The 15,032-nt window shown below is 40.4% G+C and overlaps 1 long non-coding RNA gene across 3 annotated transcripts in view; it reads left to right on the forward strand.

Annotated features, from left to right (window-relative positions):
* The window catches only part of LOC122461479, a 70,896-nt gene that overhangs the window by 23,218 nt on the left and 32,646 nt on the right, over positions 1-15,032 (forward strand). For 2 of the 3 annotated variants that reach the window (XR_006283400.1, XR_006283401.1), the window contains exons 3-4: positions 10,439-10,556; positions 12,077-13,268. This is a non-coding gene — a long non-coding RNA (uncharacterized LOC122461479). Of the gene's footprint in view, positions 1-10,438; positions 10,557-12,076; positions 14,051-15,032 lie in introns of those variants that run through there. The other variant, XR_006283399.1, reaches the window with a different exon arrangement.

Below are 15,032 nucleotides of genomic sequence, written 5' to 3' on the forward strand. Positions count from 1 at the left end.
CATATATCACATTGATAGATGTGCAGGTGAACGAGCCTCTGATAGTGTGGCTGATGTGATTAGGCCCTATGATGGTGTCCCCTGAATAGATATGTGGGCACAGTTGGCAATGGGCTTTGTTGCAAGGATAGGTTCCTGGGTTAGTGGTTCTGTTGTGTGGTATGTAGTTGCTGGTTAGTATTTGCTTCAGGTTGGGGGGCTGTCTGTAGGACTGGCCTGTCTCCCAAGATTTGTGAGAGTGATGGGTCGTCCTTCAGGATAGGTTGTAGATCCTTGATAATGCGTTGGAGAGGTTTTAGTTGGGGGCCTTCAGCCTTTTGAAGTGATAAACACCCATTTTTTCATGGTCTGTGTGTATAAAAACATCCTCTCTGCATTTTCCGCTTTTATGCATCAGATGAAGTGAGCTGTAGCTCACGAAAGCTTATGTTCAAATAAATTGGTTAGTCTCTAAGGTGCCACAAGTACTCCTTTTCTTTTTTCGAATACAGACTAACATGGCTGCTACTCTGAAACCTGTCATAGAGTACTTTATGATTTTAGGTATATGCTTCAATATGCACTTCTTAGATTTCTGGTACAAATCTGATTAAATAACTTCTGCCCTTGTACAGTTGGTTTCTTGTTGCATCCTTGGGCCTTCCATTATAGACTGGAGCTAGTTGATTTTTCTTTCACAGGGAGGCTTCAATTCATTTCTGTCATTCAGTCACTGGCTGAGCATCTGAATTAAGCTTATTCTATGGGACTTTGTGCACTACAGCATTTATGCATTAACCAGTGCGATGGATCTGAGATTCTAGATTTTGTTGTCTCATGGTCATGTCATATGGTATAGAAAGCATTTTTTTCATGACCTATTTTAACAAATGGTTTTACCTTTATAACCACCCCTCCTCTATTTCTTAATAACGATGTGGTTGGTCCTTGCTTTTTGTTTTAGGTTTTTTTGTCATAATTATTTACATTATTCATGAAACACTGAAGATGATAGTCTGTTATCTGCAGATAGATATTGATGAGTCTAAGCCTTGGCCCCAAAACTGAGCAATGTCAGGTTCCCAAAGGGCGTATGAGAGTTAAGAAGTCTAGGTTTGTGTCTGTAAATGTTTTCCTTTGTGTAGTTGTAACCTTTTGACACAAATATTTCAATTACCAGAACATTAGCATTGCTACTCTTTTAAAAAATTTGTTACTGGACTTTGGGTATTGTCTTCTTTGGGAGCAGATTTGGGTCCCTAGTATCCTATGGTGAGGGCGGAGGTGTGTATGTGATCTATATCTAGAGCAAGACATAGATAGTTGTATTTATTATATAATTACTCAGTAGGCTTTGTAAAACACTTAGTTCCAAGTGTGTCTCAGGCTTGTCAGTGGATATATGGTAGGGTTCTTTTATAGTGATTACATTAGATTTACCTCTGTATTTTTCCTTACTTATCACACTATATGGACATATAGGGTGAAATGCACCCGAGTCCTGAAAGCCAGCACAGGTGCTGTGCACCATTTAAGACCTCCTAATTCATGTGCCCTCATATCCATGGTAATAAGTCTTTGGAGACTAAATTTGGCCCTATATGTTTTCCTCCATCTAGATGGAGGAATAATAATACAGTGCATGCTATGTGGTCTCAAGGTACTATGAGATGAAAAGAAAAGGAGAAACCACAATTTTCCTGGGATATTGAATTACAGAAAGGCATTTCACTGAACATGCAGAGTTTGTTCCTGAACATACAACTGACAGTTTCTACTTTGTGCAAGTTTGATGTGATTTTGAAATTTGCGAAATTATTGATCAGGGGCATTGTAAAGGTCAGCTGGCATCCTTGATCAGTGAAGATGGTGCTGGCACCTTTCCCCCTTGCCACAGTACCTTGGAATAGGAATAAATCTCTCCTGAACTCTTAACACATGCTACACAGAACTGTAGGAAATATGAAATGTCTTGTAAAATGGAAATCTCTCAGGTTATATTAAAGAATCATAGAAGATTAGGGTTGGAAGAAACCTCAGGAGGTCATCCAGTTCAACCCCCTGCTCAAAGCAGCACCAACACCAACTAAATCATCCCAGCCAGAGGCAAACATAAGATTATCATTAAGTTTGTGCTCTGAAATATGTTCCCTAGCAGATTGGAATTCACACAAATCCATATAAATAATTTGGCATTGTGTTTGCTTGGTTCTAATCATTCTTTGTAATGTCTAATAGTAACACATTCTTCACATATGGTATGTGCTATTGCTCATGTTCACATGTCCACAGCAGTGGGAGTTAATATAAAGCATGTTGGAATAATGACTCACATAAGATGTGCTAAAGGTTTTTCTTTGCATGTCTGTGTGTGGACATGTTCCTCAGTCAATAGCCAAAAAAAAACAGAGCAAGAAACAAATAGAAATAAAGCCCAACAATCCAACAGCAGAAGTACATGCAGATCTTAAACTCTGATGTGCTTCATATTACAGTAATGTATTAGTAGGACTGGGTAGTGTTAAAAAAAAACAAGCCAAACACCGCCCCCCAAACCAACCCCTGCTTGGATTACTGAACATGCTAGTGGCAAGTTCTGCTTCAGACTGCAAGAGATAAAGTATGCTAATGCGTATTGGTTAGTCTAACTTATTCAGTGTCATTGCCATATCACAACCTTGTGTTTGATTTTCTTTATAAACTAATAATTTCCTGAATGAACTAATACTGCCACAACCACTAGTACCTCTGCCTTGTAGAAGTTTTTTATTGTTGTGTATGCAACTAAATTGAAATATCTTTCACTTGAAATATTGACTTTAATATCTCATTTGAAAAATTCATGAAGCCTTTGATGTTAAATCCATACTCAATTTAGCCAAATGCCATTAGAATATGCAATTCGCCTGAATACAGAAAGCATTATTGTCTGTGTTTCTGCAGAAGAATTACATTTTATGACTGTAACGTCAGGATCTTTTTTGGATTTGTGCATGAGCAAAAGAAAGGGAAAGGCAGCACATTAGGAGCTAAATGAAAAGTGGTATTGATTAGGCTCTCATTTACCCTCTCTTTGCTTCAATCCCTAACTGCATGGAAATAAGGGTTGTGCCATAGCAAGGAACAATGCTCTGTAATGAATGGAACAATCTTTGGAAAATTAGTGTAAGCATGTATGATAGTGCACAGATGTTGCTCCTAGTAACTGTCATACATTTCTTTTACATCTCCATTTACATAAGTCTCTTTATTTCCTAATGGTATCATAATAGGAACATGACAATAGTTAATGATTTCATAAAACATATAGCATAAAGACTGTCAGAGGTAGAACATTAATTGAAACCTATAGCTATAGTACATTAGAATTACATCTCCTAAATGACTCATGATAAAAATATCTCTTTTACTGAGAAAGACAAAGGCAGGTAACAAAATAAATAAATAAAAAAAACCCTAGGCTTTCAGTAAATTAATTTTTTTTCCAGCAAAACACAGACTGGCAAATGTTGCAAAATCTCCTGAGTGCTAATAGAATGGTATTTGCCTTTAGTAATTTATGGGCACTTTCCCCCCAGCTATCGATCACATTTAAAAAAGTAAACTGCATTAACATTTTAGACAATAATGGCTCCAGAAAATGTTTGATTTTTATCACTACCAAAACTGATGTCATGCTACTTGCTTCTGTAGCAGACATGTGAGAGTGAATAATTCTCCGGAAGTTAAAGTGCTCTGCATGTAATGCGTTTACACAGGAAACCTGGGACTAATCTAATGAGTGGGATGTAAAACAATGCTTTGAACTTGCTATGCTATCTTAAAAATATAACATGTTGGTGGCATTAGGCAGGAGACCCTTACTTGACAATCTAATTAGGTGCCCTGAGGAGCATGGGGTCTGTTATGGATAAGATTATTGTCATCAAAATAGAAAAGAGGAAGGCCAACACTTGCTGATTGCTCTCCAGCACCATCTTCTGGCCAGTTCATGGAAAGTAAACATCCTCACTTTCGGTTCCAAGACGGGATAGCTGCCTCTTGCCTATACCAGAAGGAAGATGATGGTACTAACAGCCACTTAAAGAAATTCAGCATTCTACTAGTGAAAAATGACAAATGTTTTATTCAAGTTCGTGAGAGGGAACTGGACTTTTAACAAACACATTACACTACAAATATGTATCTAAGTGGCTATTCAACATGTAAAATCTGTGAGACTATGGAAGCTGAAAGTTCATTTAATGAATTAACACATTTTAGAATATGACTGTACTGGAAATTTTTTATCCTGACATGGTGGTTCATTGCCAGATATTGCTGAAATATGTTATACAAAATTAAATCCATTATAGTGATTGAGTTAGGCAATCTGCACAATGTTAGCTGTGTCTCTGTGGGGAAAAAAAATTGTTTTCAATATACATACATATGTACATACACATGGAGTTGATGATGTGTAAAGCCCTGATCCTCCAAGCATGAGAAAACCGTTATGTCCATGCAGAGCGCCACTGCTTTTGGTGGGACTCCACAGAGATGTAGCTTGGAGGACTTGGTGATCCTTTAACAAGCTTTTCCCCAGTTGTTGCTTTTCACTGAGTTGCTCTCATTTAATTATTTGGTGCACACATTTATAGTCTAGTAAAACCACTGGGAGGCACTGACTTTCTGGGTGTCCTTGGGCAAGTCACTTTGCCACTCTGTGCCTCAATTTCCCCATCTGTAAAATGGGGATAATGATACTGACCTACTTTGTAAAGTGCTTTGAGACCTACTGCAGAAAAGCATTATGTAAGAGCTGCATATAATAATAATGAGAGAGAATAATATGGTAGAAAGGTCTTTGATGCCCATGCAGTTAATTCTGGAAGAAACAAATGTATGGGACTCACATATCAGATCTGAAAAATCCCTAAGGAATATTGTAGTGAGGCTGAGTGGTCTCCCTCCGAGCAGGAGAGCGAGGGACCATTACACTCCCCTTGGAGGGCCAAGCGTAGATCGCCCCGCCCCCCTCGCCAGAAGTACCGGGGCCTGGCCGGAAGTATAAAAGGCAAGCCCTGCAGCACAGTTGGGGCAGAGCCTGCGGAGGAGAAGGACGCTCCGCCTGTTCTGCAACATTCCAGAGGGGAACCTACACCTGGCTGTTCCCAATCCCAGATGCAGACGAGGACTGGCCCAGAGTGCCGGCCGCCGTGTACCCTGAAGAGCTGGAAGAGGCCTGGAGGCCACAGGTACCAAATGCTGGGGAGGCAGGAAGTGGCTCAGGGGCAGCCACGGATGCCAGCCAGGTGTGGCTCAGTCGGCGTGTTGCGGCTGGATCCCCACCAATGCAGGGGGAGCCGTTCCTGCCCCTGCCAGGGCCCTGGGCTGGGACGCGGTGGAGTAGGATGGGCCTGCGTCCCCCTGCCACCTCACCCCAGGGCAGCTGACTCTCTACACTGTGCAAGGAAGCTCTAACCCGGAAGAAGGAGCCTCCCGTACCAGCGCCCGTGCAGACTGTTTGCTTTGCTGTCTGCCTGAGCCCCACCCAGGCTAAAGCAAGCCTTAAGACTGGTTGCTTGCTGGCCGCCTGAGCCTCCTCAAGCCCAGGCCCCAGCTCACCCATAGACTGCTTGTTTGCTGTCTGCCTGAACTCTGCCCAGGTTAAAGCCACCCCGAGACTGTTTTATGGCTGGCTGCTTGAGCCTTCTGAAGCCCAGGCCCCCAGCTCACTTATAGACTCTGTTTAAGTGCTGACAGCTTGAGCCACCCAAACCCGGGCTTAAACCTGGCAGTGACTATTGGTCGCCCAGCCCTACTGTAGGCTATTGATTGTCCTACCAGATGGGACTGGGTTGAGAGGCCTCCCTCCCCATGGGAAAGCGAGGGACCATTACAAATATTGACAGTTATATAGAAATATTTCTTGATTAGGCACACTTTTTTTCTTCCGAACAGGTAGAATCGTGTATGCTATGATTGACCACAAATGGTAGATACTCGTTCTTACTCATGAGTGGAAATTGGTGTTTTGTGAAGGGCATAATTGGTAGCTGATTGCTCCTGTCTCCTGTATTGTCTATACAATACAGAAAAGATTAATTGATTTGCTTGTTTTTATATAGCCTTCGTCCTGCAAACTAGAACCCAGGCAAATGTTCCGACTGGGATCCAGTATTCATGGGATTTGGGTCTATGTTGTTAACATAGTGCCTGATCCTGCAAACGCTTACTTTTATGGATAAACCCATTCAAGGCAATGGGGTTACTCATATAATTAAAGCATGACTAAAGCTCTGAAAGATCTAGCTCCTCTACCATTCAAATGAAGACAGGACATAACTTTTACCTTAAGGGAAATAAATAATTTCAGTAAGTCTCTACCACAACAGGGCAGATTATTTTATGTTATACCAAGTAATATGAAATAACCTGATGTATGTAGTCAGGATGCAGTATATAGTTTGTATGTGCTGCTGAATCTGATATTGATGAATGAAAACTTCATTAGAGAAATACATTTTACGTGATTGAAAACTTTGTGAATGTTTTACTCATGTGAATATTATTTCAAAATCTGAAGTGTTTGCAGGGTAACAAAGACTAGTGAGAAAGATTACAAAAAAATTCCGAAAAGAAGAAACTCTTAAATTGCACATAAAAATATAGTGCAAATCAGCACATTGGTGTATGCCTACATACACACCCACACATGCTTCCTTATGCAAATTACTGCCAATATTTAATAAATCTCATCCTCCATGTTCCTGAATTTTTAATTTGTAGTTTAGTGTAGGGTTTTTTGTTTAGTTTTTGTTTGGTTGGTTTATTTTTTTAAATAAAAGGGCTACACTGTCAAGTGATGCAGTGTGGAACACCAAGTAAGATGAGATGGACTGTTCAACCCATGTTATTAAAGAAATTGGTTCACCTTTTTGATTTCATGTCATTGTAGTTCTACCCCTTCATTTGTTCAATAAACAGTTTGGTATGTTCTGGGAAATAATGAATATTGATCAAAAAATCGATCACTTATTAAGAAACAGACTAAGGGAAATTGTTTATCCAATCAATTTTTAATTTTTGATTTGTTATTTATATTTTCCAATTTAATCCACCCCTCCCTTAGGCTCCACAACTACCAAGCAAAACAGGAGGAAGGGCTGCACCTACAGAATGAACACAAAAACCAATACATTCATTATAGATCACACTAGTTGAAATAGGCCATAATCAAAGAGATTGTGATTGAGAATTGTAGATACATTACCTCATATACCTTTGTTTATTGGACTGAAACTTTAACTTTTAATGGAATTTTTTAGGCTCTATACTTACAGCTTATTATGTCAGTCAGAGCTGACACTTTCAAAATACTATAGTTACAATATATTAGACTCTGTATCCAAGTTAAAGATTCTGAACGCTGTTGGAAAGAGTTTGATTATCTAGGCTGGCTAAAAGAGACTATTTGTTTTAAAGGTTTAGGCCTTTGCTTATCACACAATTTTAAAGGAAATTAATTCGGCAATGTTTTCTTAAGGTACTAAGTACAAATTGTTGTTTGTTCATTATGTTCATTATGAGTGAAATTGACCCCTGTGAAGGGGATCAGCACAAGGCCTGTGCACCACGAAAGTCTCACTTAAGCACTCAAAATGGGGGTCATGTGCTGGCTCACTGCTTAAGGATAAATGTCACTTTTAAGTGTGAAAAGAACAAAGTAGCCATCCAAGTCGTGCTTCATCTCTGAGTGCCTGCTATGGTTCTAGTTTCTTTGTTCAGTTACACTAATAAAAAAGACTCGGGGAACCAATGCATAAAATGATTGTTTTCATGACTAGATATGAGTCCAGCTCTTTGCTGTTTTAATACATCTGTACAATGGATAAAATGTATCTGCATCCCCAGTGGGATTTGAATACACAAGTTGGGTATACTTTGCATACATTAGTATTGCCTCTCAATTTCTTTTTAAGTAAAAAGATTTTTTGTCATGCAATAGTTAACCTGACTGAATGTATTTCTCCCTCTTTATTATTGTGGAGAGAAGATAGATGTCCATAATTAAGGTTGGAGTTAGCCTTTTATTATATATTCAGTTTTCACCTATGGTAAATCAATCCACCTCAAATTTCAGAACCATAATTTTATGCTAGGATGTGTTTGTTTGGTTTCCCCCTCTGGAAATGTAGAGGTAAATTGGACAAAATGTTGAGAAGATGCAACAAAGGAATGAATAAGGAAATGATCTTGCTTCCTGAACAATTTCGTAGCTTGTTGCTTTTTTTCCATGTCATGATAGAATTATTAAGAAACACAAAATGAACGTTAATCTGTTGGTTTTAGTAAGGACTGCTGCTTTTGATTGTTTAAGAGGGAGGTCAGGATGTTGGTGGAAACATTTATTAAAAGCAGATCTGATCATAATCTCCAGAGCTCACAAAATAAAGTGTGCATGGCCCCAGTGTGGATGGCTAAAGGGGATGAACTGTACACAGGAAACTGCATGGGGAGAACAAGAGGCCAGGACCAAGAGCCACAGTGAGGAAGCAGTCCAGTCTGAGGACTGCAAAGGAAGAAGCACATGCTTAGTGGCAGACAGCCTAAGAAGGAGCAGTCTTCATCCCTACACAGCTTGGAAGTTTTGACAGTGGTTCTCAACCTATTTATCATTGTGGGTCTCAGGTTGAGAACCACGCCCCCGCACCCCAACCCTTCCACAGATCCCTATGCCCAGCGCCGCACACCCAGAGACCCCTCTACAGAGTGGGGGCAGAAGCGGAGCCCTAGGCATGGGCCAGGCAGCCAGGACCCCGCCCCCCTGCTGCCCTTTAGCACACTGTAGAACTGGGTTCTATTCCCATGTTTGCCACTGGCCTGCTAGGTGACCTTCGGCAAGTCACCTCACTTCTGTGTCTGTTTTCTCATATGTAAAATGGGGATAATGATGGTGACCTCCCTTGTAAAACACATACAGATCTACTGAGCTGATGAAAAGCACTCGGTGAGAGCCATAGGTTATTACTATTACATTACTCTTGTTGTTGGAGAGATTGTATGTCTAGTATTTAAATCAGGGGCGGGCAAACTTTTTGGCCTGAGGGCCACATCGGGTTTTCAAAATTGTATGGATGACCGGTTAGGGGAGGCTGTGTCTCCCCAAACAGCCAGGTGTGGCCTGGCCCCCGCCTCCTATCTGACCCCCCCCACACTGCTTCTCGCCCCCTGATGGCCCCCCCGGGACTCCTACCCCATCCACCACCCCCTGCTCCCTGTCCCCTGACCACCACTGGACCCCCCAACCCTGACTGCCCCCTGCTGCCCCATCCAACACCCCCTCTCATTCCTGACTTGCCCCCCAGGACTCTTGCCCCATCCAACCACCTCTTCTCCCTCTACCCTCACTGCCCCCCGACACCCCTTCTACTTTCTGACTTCCCTCCCGGGATCCCTGCCCCATCCAACCCCCCCGTTCCCCACCCTCTGACCACCCCCCACAACTCCCCTGCCCTGTATCCAATCCCCCCTTCTCCCTGCCCCCTTACTGTGCTGCCTGGAGCACCGGTGGCTGGCGGCGCTACAGCCGCACTGTCCAGAGCACCAGGTGAGGCCGCGGCTCTGCAGCTGCGCCTCCTGGCCGCACAGAACATTGTGCCGGACTGAGGCTGCGGGGGAGGGGGAACAGCACGGGAGGGGCCGGGGGCTAGCTTCCTGGGCCAGGAGCTCAGGGGCTGGGCAAGAGGGTCCCGTGGGCCAGATGTGGCCTGCGGGCCGTAGTTTGCCCACCTCTGATTTAAATTGAAGTCTTTACAGCAAGCCAGTAGGTTACTTCTGGCTTCTTTAAGTGCAATCACTGGAAAAAGACAGCTCTTCACCAAAAAGCACATACATTCTGTGCAATTGTTACCCAAAAGAATGCAGATCACAAACCTGAAATCATGGTCATACCGTGTGACTTAGCATGGGAACACAAGTTGGAATTTTCCAAATGGAGCAGGCGATTTAGCTATACATCTTCCATTACTTTTAATGAAAGGCGTGTGACTAAATCCTTTGCAGCTGCTTCAAAAATCTCAGCCATGCCCACTTTGTATGTGGGGCCACCAACCTCTTAAGGGATGCATCAAAAATGAGGTGGTTTCATCCACCAGAGATTTAAAGTGGTGGGGGAATTGTATTCAATAGACACATGTACAAAATTTAACTTGAGGCAAAATCTCTTTCATCAGAATGTCTCCATTATACATACAAGAGGCAATAAGTGTGTATAGTGGCAGATGGGAGTGGGAGGTTGTTTGGGTAACTGCTTTTTCATACTTTCTCATATCTTGAGTTTTCTTAAAGTGTACCCTTAAAACTGATTTTCAGGCTTGGTAATATTCAGTTTTTGGCAAAATGTAAGAAAATGGTCTTAAAGATTTTGTTCTCCGTAGCTATTTACTGCCGGTAACCATTGTCTCTGCTGTTTCAGAGTGATAGGATTGCCCTAGTGTCATTTTGCTCTGCTTTGGCATCCCTGGTGGCTGGGCTTCCATCTGCAGCCTGCATTTATGATGAGACTAGGCTGGAAGGCACTTATGTGGCTACAGGTATCACTTTGTCTGGAAGTAATGATGACGATCTGTGTCATTTCTGAATTATTATTATTATTATTAATAATGATAGCACTTACCTCTGTACTTCTTGCTCTTGCCATCACCACATCAAGACTTGACCACAACTTGGTGTTCTCTATTGTCCTTGAATCTTTTTTTTTTCTTGTATTCCCACTAATTTGTATTTATTACTTCCTCTTTCCCCATCCAATTGTCCTGATCTTCTTTAATAGCAGTTTAATGATACTATTGATGTTAATCCTTTAGTGGTAACTCTTTGTAATTCTTTTTTTAATCTAAAGCTAATTCGTTCACGATATTTCTTTTGATTCCATCTGTTGGTTACTTGCTCAGTTCCATTTTACGCATGCCTGTGTATCTCTTTCCTTCCATTTCTAAATCAGACTTGTAATCTGAAGGAGTGTTTATCTACTGAACTAAAGCATGCTGCCTCCAGTTGTTTCTTTAAACTTCCACTCTGAATAGGCTGCCTCCTCATAGCTGCTTTCTGATTGGCGCAGGGAGAGACCTGGTTCAAACATGCAGATATTTTTCACACCCAAAAAAGTGTGAAAAATGTTTCTTCTTCTCCACCCCCACCTTTTTTCCCTCCAAATTTCAAATTTTGTCATCTGCCTCTACCCATGGCACTTCCTGTTGCTCTATTGTGTCTGTCTCCAGCTGTCGTTTGTTTAGATTGCCCTTCATCAGGATGCTGAATCAATTGTTTTGGACCTCAACCATCATTCCATATGCTTTTCTGCAATCATGTGGATCTCTTATTGTGGTTAGGTTCCATGGAACTGGTGATCTGGGAGAAGGGAGCAAGTAGTAGAAGAAACCTGAAAAATAGCTTGATGGAGAATAAATTAGGGCCTGATGTATCCATGGGTTTGTCTTACATGGCCAAAAAGCACCAAGAGCTTGATCCAAAGCCCCATTGACAGCAATGGGCTTTGTACCACACCCTTAGATACTGTGGGGGTGATCATTATAGAAAAACCTAAACTATATAGAATTCTACCTTAACTTGCACTCTGTGAAGTCCTACCCTGATCAGTAGGCTTTCAGGGAGAGTAAGGCAATTCCAAATTGCTTTACTTCTAAAAATTAAACCATATCCACTGTGTGTTTGTTCCAAGAGGCCGCATTCGTAGAGCCTGATGTACAAATTCCTCAAATATGGAAATTCATACAGATCTAAGCTCCAAATCAGAATAATTTAAAGACAGAGGTTCCCCATTTCAGAAATACACTTCAGTGAGTACATAAGTTTTATTATTTTCTCTCTTACAGCATCTATGAGGCAGGCCCCTAGCCATCCAGATTCTTGTTTTTCTGCCATGACCCAGATGTTCTGTTGCAAAATTACTCCTGGATCCTAATTCCACTGATCACATGCAGCAGCCCCATAGGAATAGAGTTAGTCTAGGCTGGGGGAATGTGTTTTGTGTGTGCATGCGTGTGTTTGAATGCACACTCTGTTACACTGTTTAAAAAGAATCTTTTTCTAGTTTCTCCTCAGAAGTATTTCAGTCAGGCTTAAAGGAACAGTTGTTGGACCAGCACTTTCCCTGCATCCTTTTCCTTCACTGTGCTCTTGGCAGGGAGCCATTTTCTTTGGCTGGACCTAATCAGAAACCAAGACAAAGGGGAAAGGAAGCCCTGCTATGTTATGGCAATTCACTGAGCCAGTTCTATGGAGAATGCTGGACATGATACTGTGACGTCATACACAGAGCACAACGGATTATGCAGAGAAATGCAATTTGAATGGGGGGATTTTTTTAAACAAGGTGAAACAACCCTTTAATTCTTGGAGAAATATGACAATCCAGAATCCTTAGGAATTATATCTCCAGCAGCAGTAAGCTTTTATTTAGTATAACATAGTGACTAAGTACTAAATGCACTTTGGCTATGGGCCCACTCTCTTATGCCAGTCTATATTGGTGTAGCTCTAGTGAAATTACTCTAGCGTAATACAAATGTAACAGACTGGAAAATCAGGCTCAGTTTATTCGTTTTAAGGGAAGACCTCGGTCTAATATGAAATACTATATGTTAAAATGTATTAATTTTCATGTTCCTGGGCACCCATCCTTTTGAAAACACTATGAGTGTAACCTTAAGTCTTGTGAAGCTCCCATAGATTTTTCTTAGGGTCTTATCTAGCAAGCACTACTGGTTATAATGCTTAATCCCATGAGTAGTCCTGCTGTAGTCACTTGTGGTAGTAAGCACTACAGGAAGTGGCATCGTTTAATAGAGATAATTGATGTATGGATCATTTTGATAGGTTGCTGGGATTTTCTTGTGTTAGAACCTTATTTGTGAAAGTTGATGATATAGCTGATAAGGAGGTATAGTCTGTTCGTGATGAGCAGAATGACATATAATGTATTAGATCTGATGGGAGTGCTGTGTTAGTCTCCTGTCGTGAGCGGGGACTATATCCCTAAACATGGGACATCATCATATTGTTCTATTTTCTTATATTTCCTATTCTAATCTTCTCCAGATGAGTGGAATTGTATCCCTTTTTGCTTGACAGCGAAAGACAAACACCAAGCTGTCCAGAAGACAGAGTGCCATTTTATTCCTCTGTCGAAATTCCTGATGAGATGGGCAAAACATCAGGAAACACTCAAGAGAAGACCTCCTTAACCTTCCAATTATTCTTGTTGGCATCTTTAGATAGATAAGGTATGGTTTTTTTTTTTTTTTTTTACAATAATTTCCTTTTTGTGGGACTATTAACAGTCTTTCATGCTATGAAAATGCTTTGTTTTATTTAATTGTCAGGTGGTCAAAGCCTGGAATTGACAATATTTCTGATTTAAATGAAATTTCTTTCCAGAGTGTTGCATTTTTCTCCAGTAGAATCTTAGAATTTAAAGCAATATGTACAGGGCTTAAAATAGCTATTTAAAATGTATATGTATGATTGTTTAAAGCTTAAACCGACTTCATTCCCAGACTCATATTATGTATCCTTTTTATCACACTGCTACTGTACACTTGTGGCAACACATCTTAGAATATTACTTATGCTTTGCTCCATTCAGTACACCTATCATGCACATTATTCAAAATGTAAAACTATTAAAGAACTCGTATTCAAATATGCCTTTTCTAAAGTATTGAATTGACAGTGTTAGTTGGATTCAAACAAAGACTAGTAAAGACAAGTAACTTTTATTTTCAAACACCATTTTCTCTTCCTGTGTTACTTATACAGATGCAGTGTTTGATCAAGAGAAGTGTTACATTATCCTTAGCAGGGTAAATATCTACTGTGGTTGCTTCTCAAATTTCCATAGCCATCTTTTTCTTTTCATAGATGAAAGTAATGTCACTGTTTAAGGGAAGAAGACCCGTATAGCTTCTCTTCTAAGTGCTGTGATGTTTGTGGAAGATGCTTCCCTCCATCCTGTAATCTCTGTAAACTTAAGCCTTGTGCTATATAAATATGATAGCTGAATGTACCTACAGCATGTAAAAACCATACTTGGCTTCCATTTCTCTACCTCCCCCTTTGATTAGTTGCATTTAGGATCATTGCCACCTACTAACAAAATGTTGTACAGAAATGTATTCTTCAGAATTCAGGAAGTTTGGGCATCTGTTTTGAGTGGGTTAGCTTGATCATTGGGTAAAAAATATTCCATAATGTTAACCTGAGAGAGCAATTTAAAAGAATGGAAAATAGTGTGTATATGCACATGCACAGTGACAAAACTAAGTATGTACAATACTTAGTTTGGAGGCCTAATAAGTCCAAGTCCCGATGAATTGGTTCTTGACAGTTATGAATGGTGGACTAGCTGCATTAAAGCAGTGAGAGAGCTAACAGCAGGTTTGAAAACTGGGTTTGAATAAATCATCAACCAAACACATAACCGCATTGTAACAGTAGGCCAAAACCTATGCAGCCATGTGATTGCTAGTTGCCAGGAGACCATGAATCTTGGGCATTCTAAAAATATTGAAAGAATTTTAGCAGTTTCAAGTTTACTGACCTCTTTTAAAAATCTAATATATTTAAATACATTAAAATAGAGCTAGTTTGGTAGACTGCATATAAAGTTGTAATACTGAATCAGCTTCTATTGTACAGTGGTCAATGTCTTCTTCTGTATATTTTTACTATATTTAAAAATTACTATATATATATTTAATATATTAAAATGTAATGTTTTAGTATCACTTGCATATTTGCACAAAATGTTGCACACTTAAGTCTCCATCCTGCAATCACTTACTCACAAGAGTAACAGTGTGCTTGTTAGTAGTCCCATTGACTTCATAGGCTCTACTCACATGTTAAAGTTAATCACATGCATGAGTGGCTGCAACATAAGGGTCTAATATCCTTTCTGAGATTACATCACTTCCAAAATACAGTTATCAAATGTATATCAGAGTTAGAAGCACTACAAATTGTTTTTAATTTTTTTTTCCTAAAAC

The sequence above is a fragment of the Chelonia mydas genome, chromosome 8, assembly GCF_015237465.2.
Source record: "Chelonia mydas isolate rCheMyd1 chromosome 8, rCheMyd1.pri.v2, whole genome shotgun sequence".
In the NCBI taxonomy this organism is placed as follows: Eukaryota; Metazoa; Chordata; order Testudines; family Cheloniidae; genus Chelonia; species Chelonia mydas.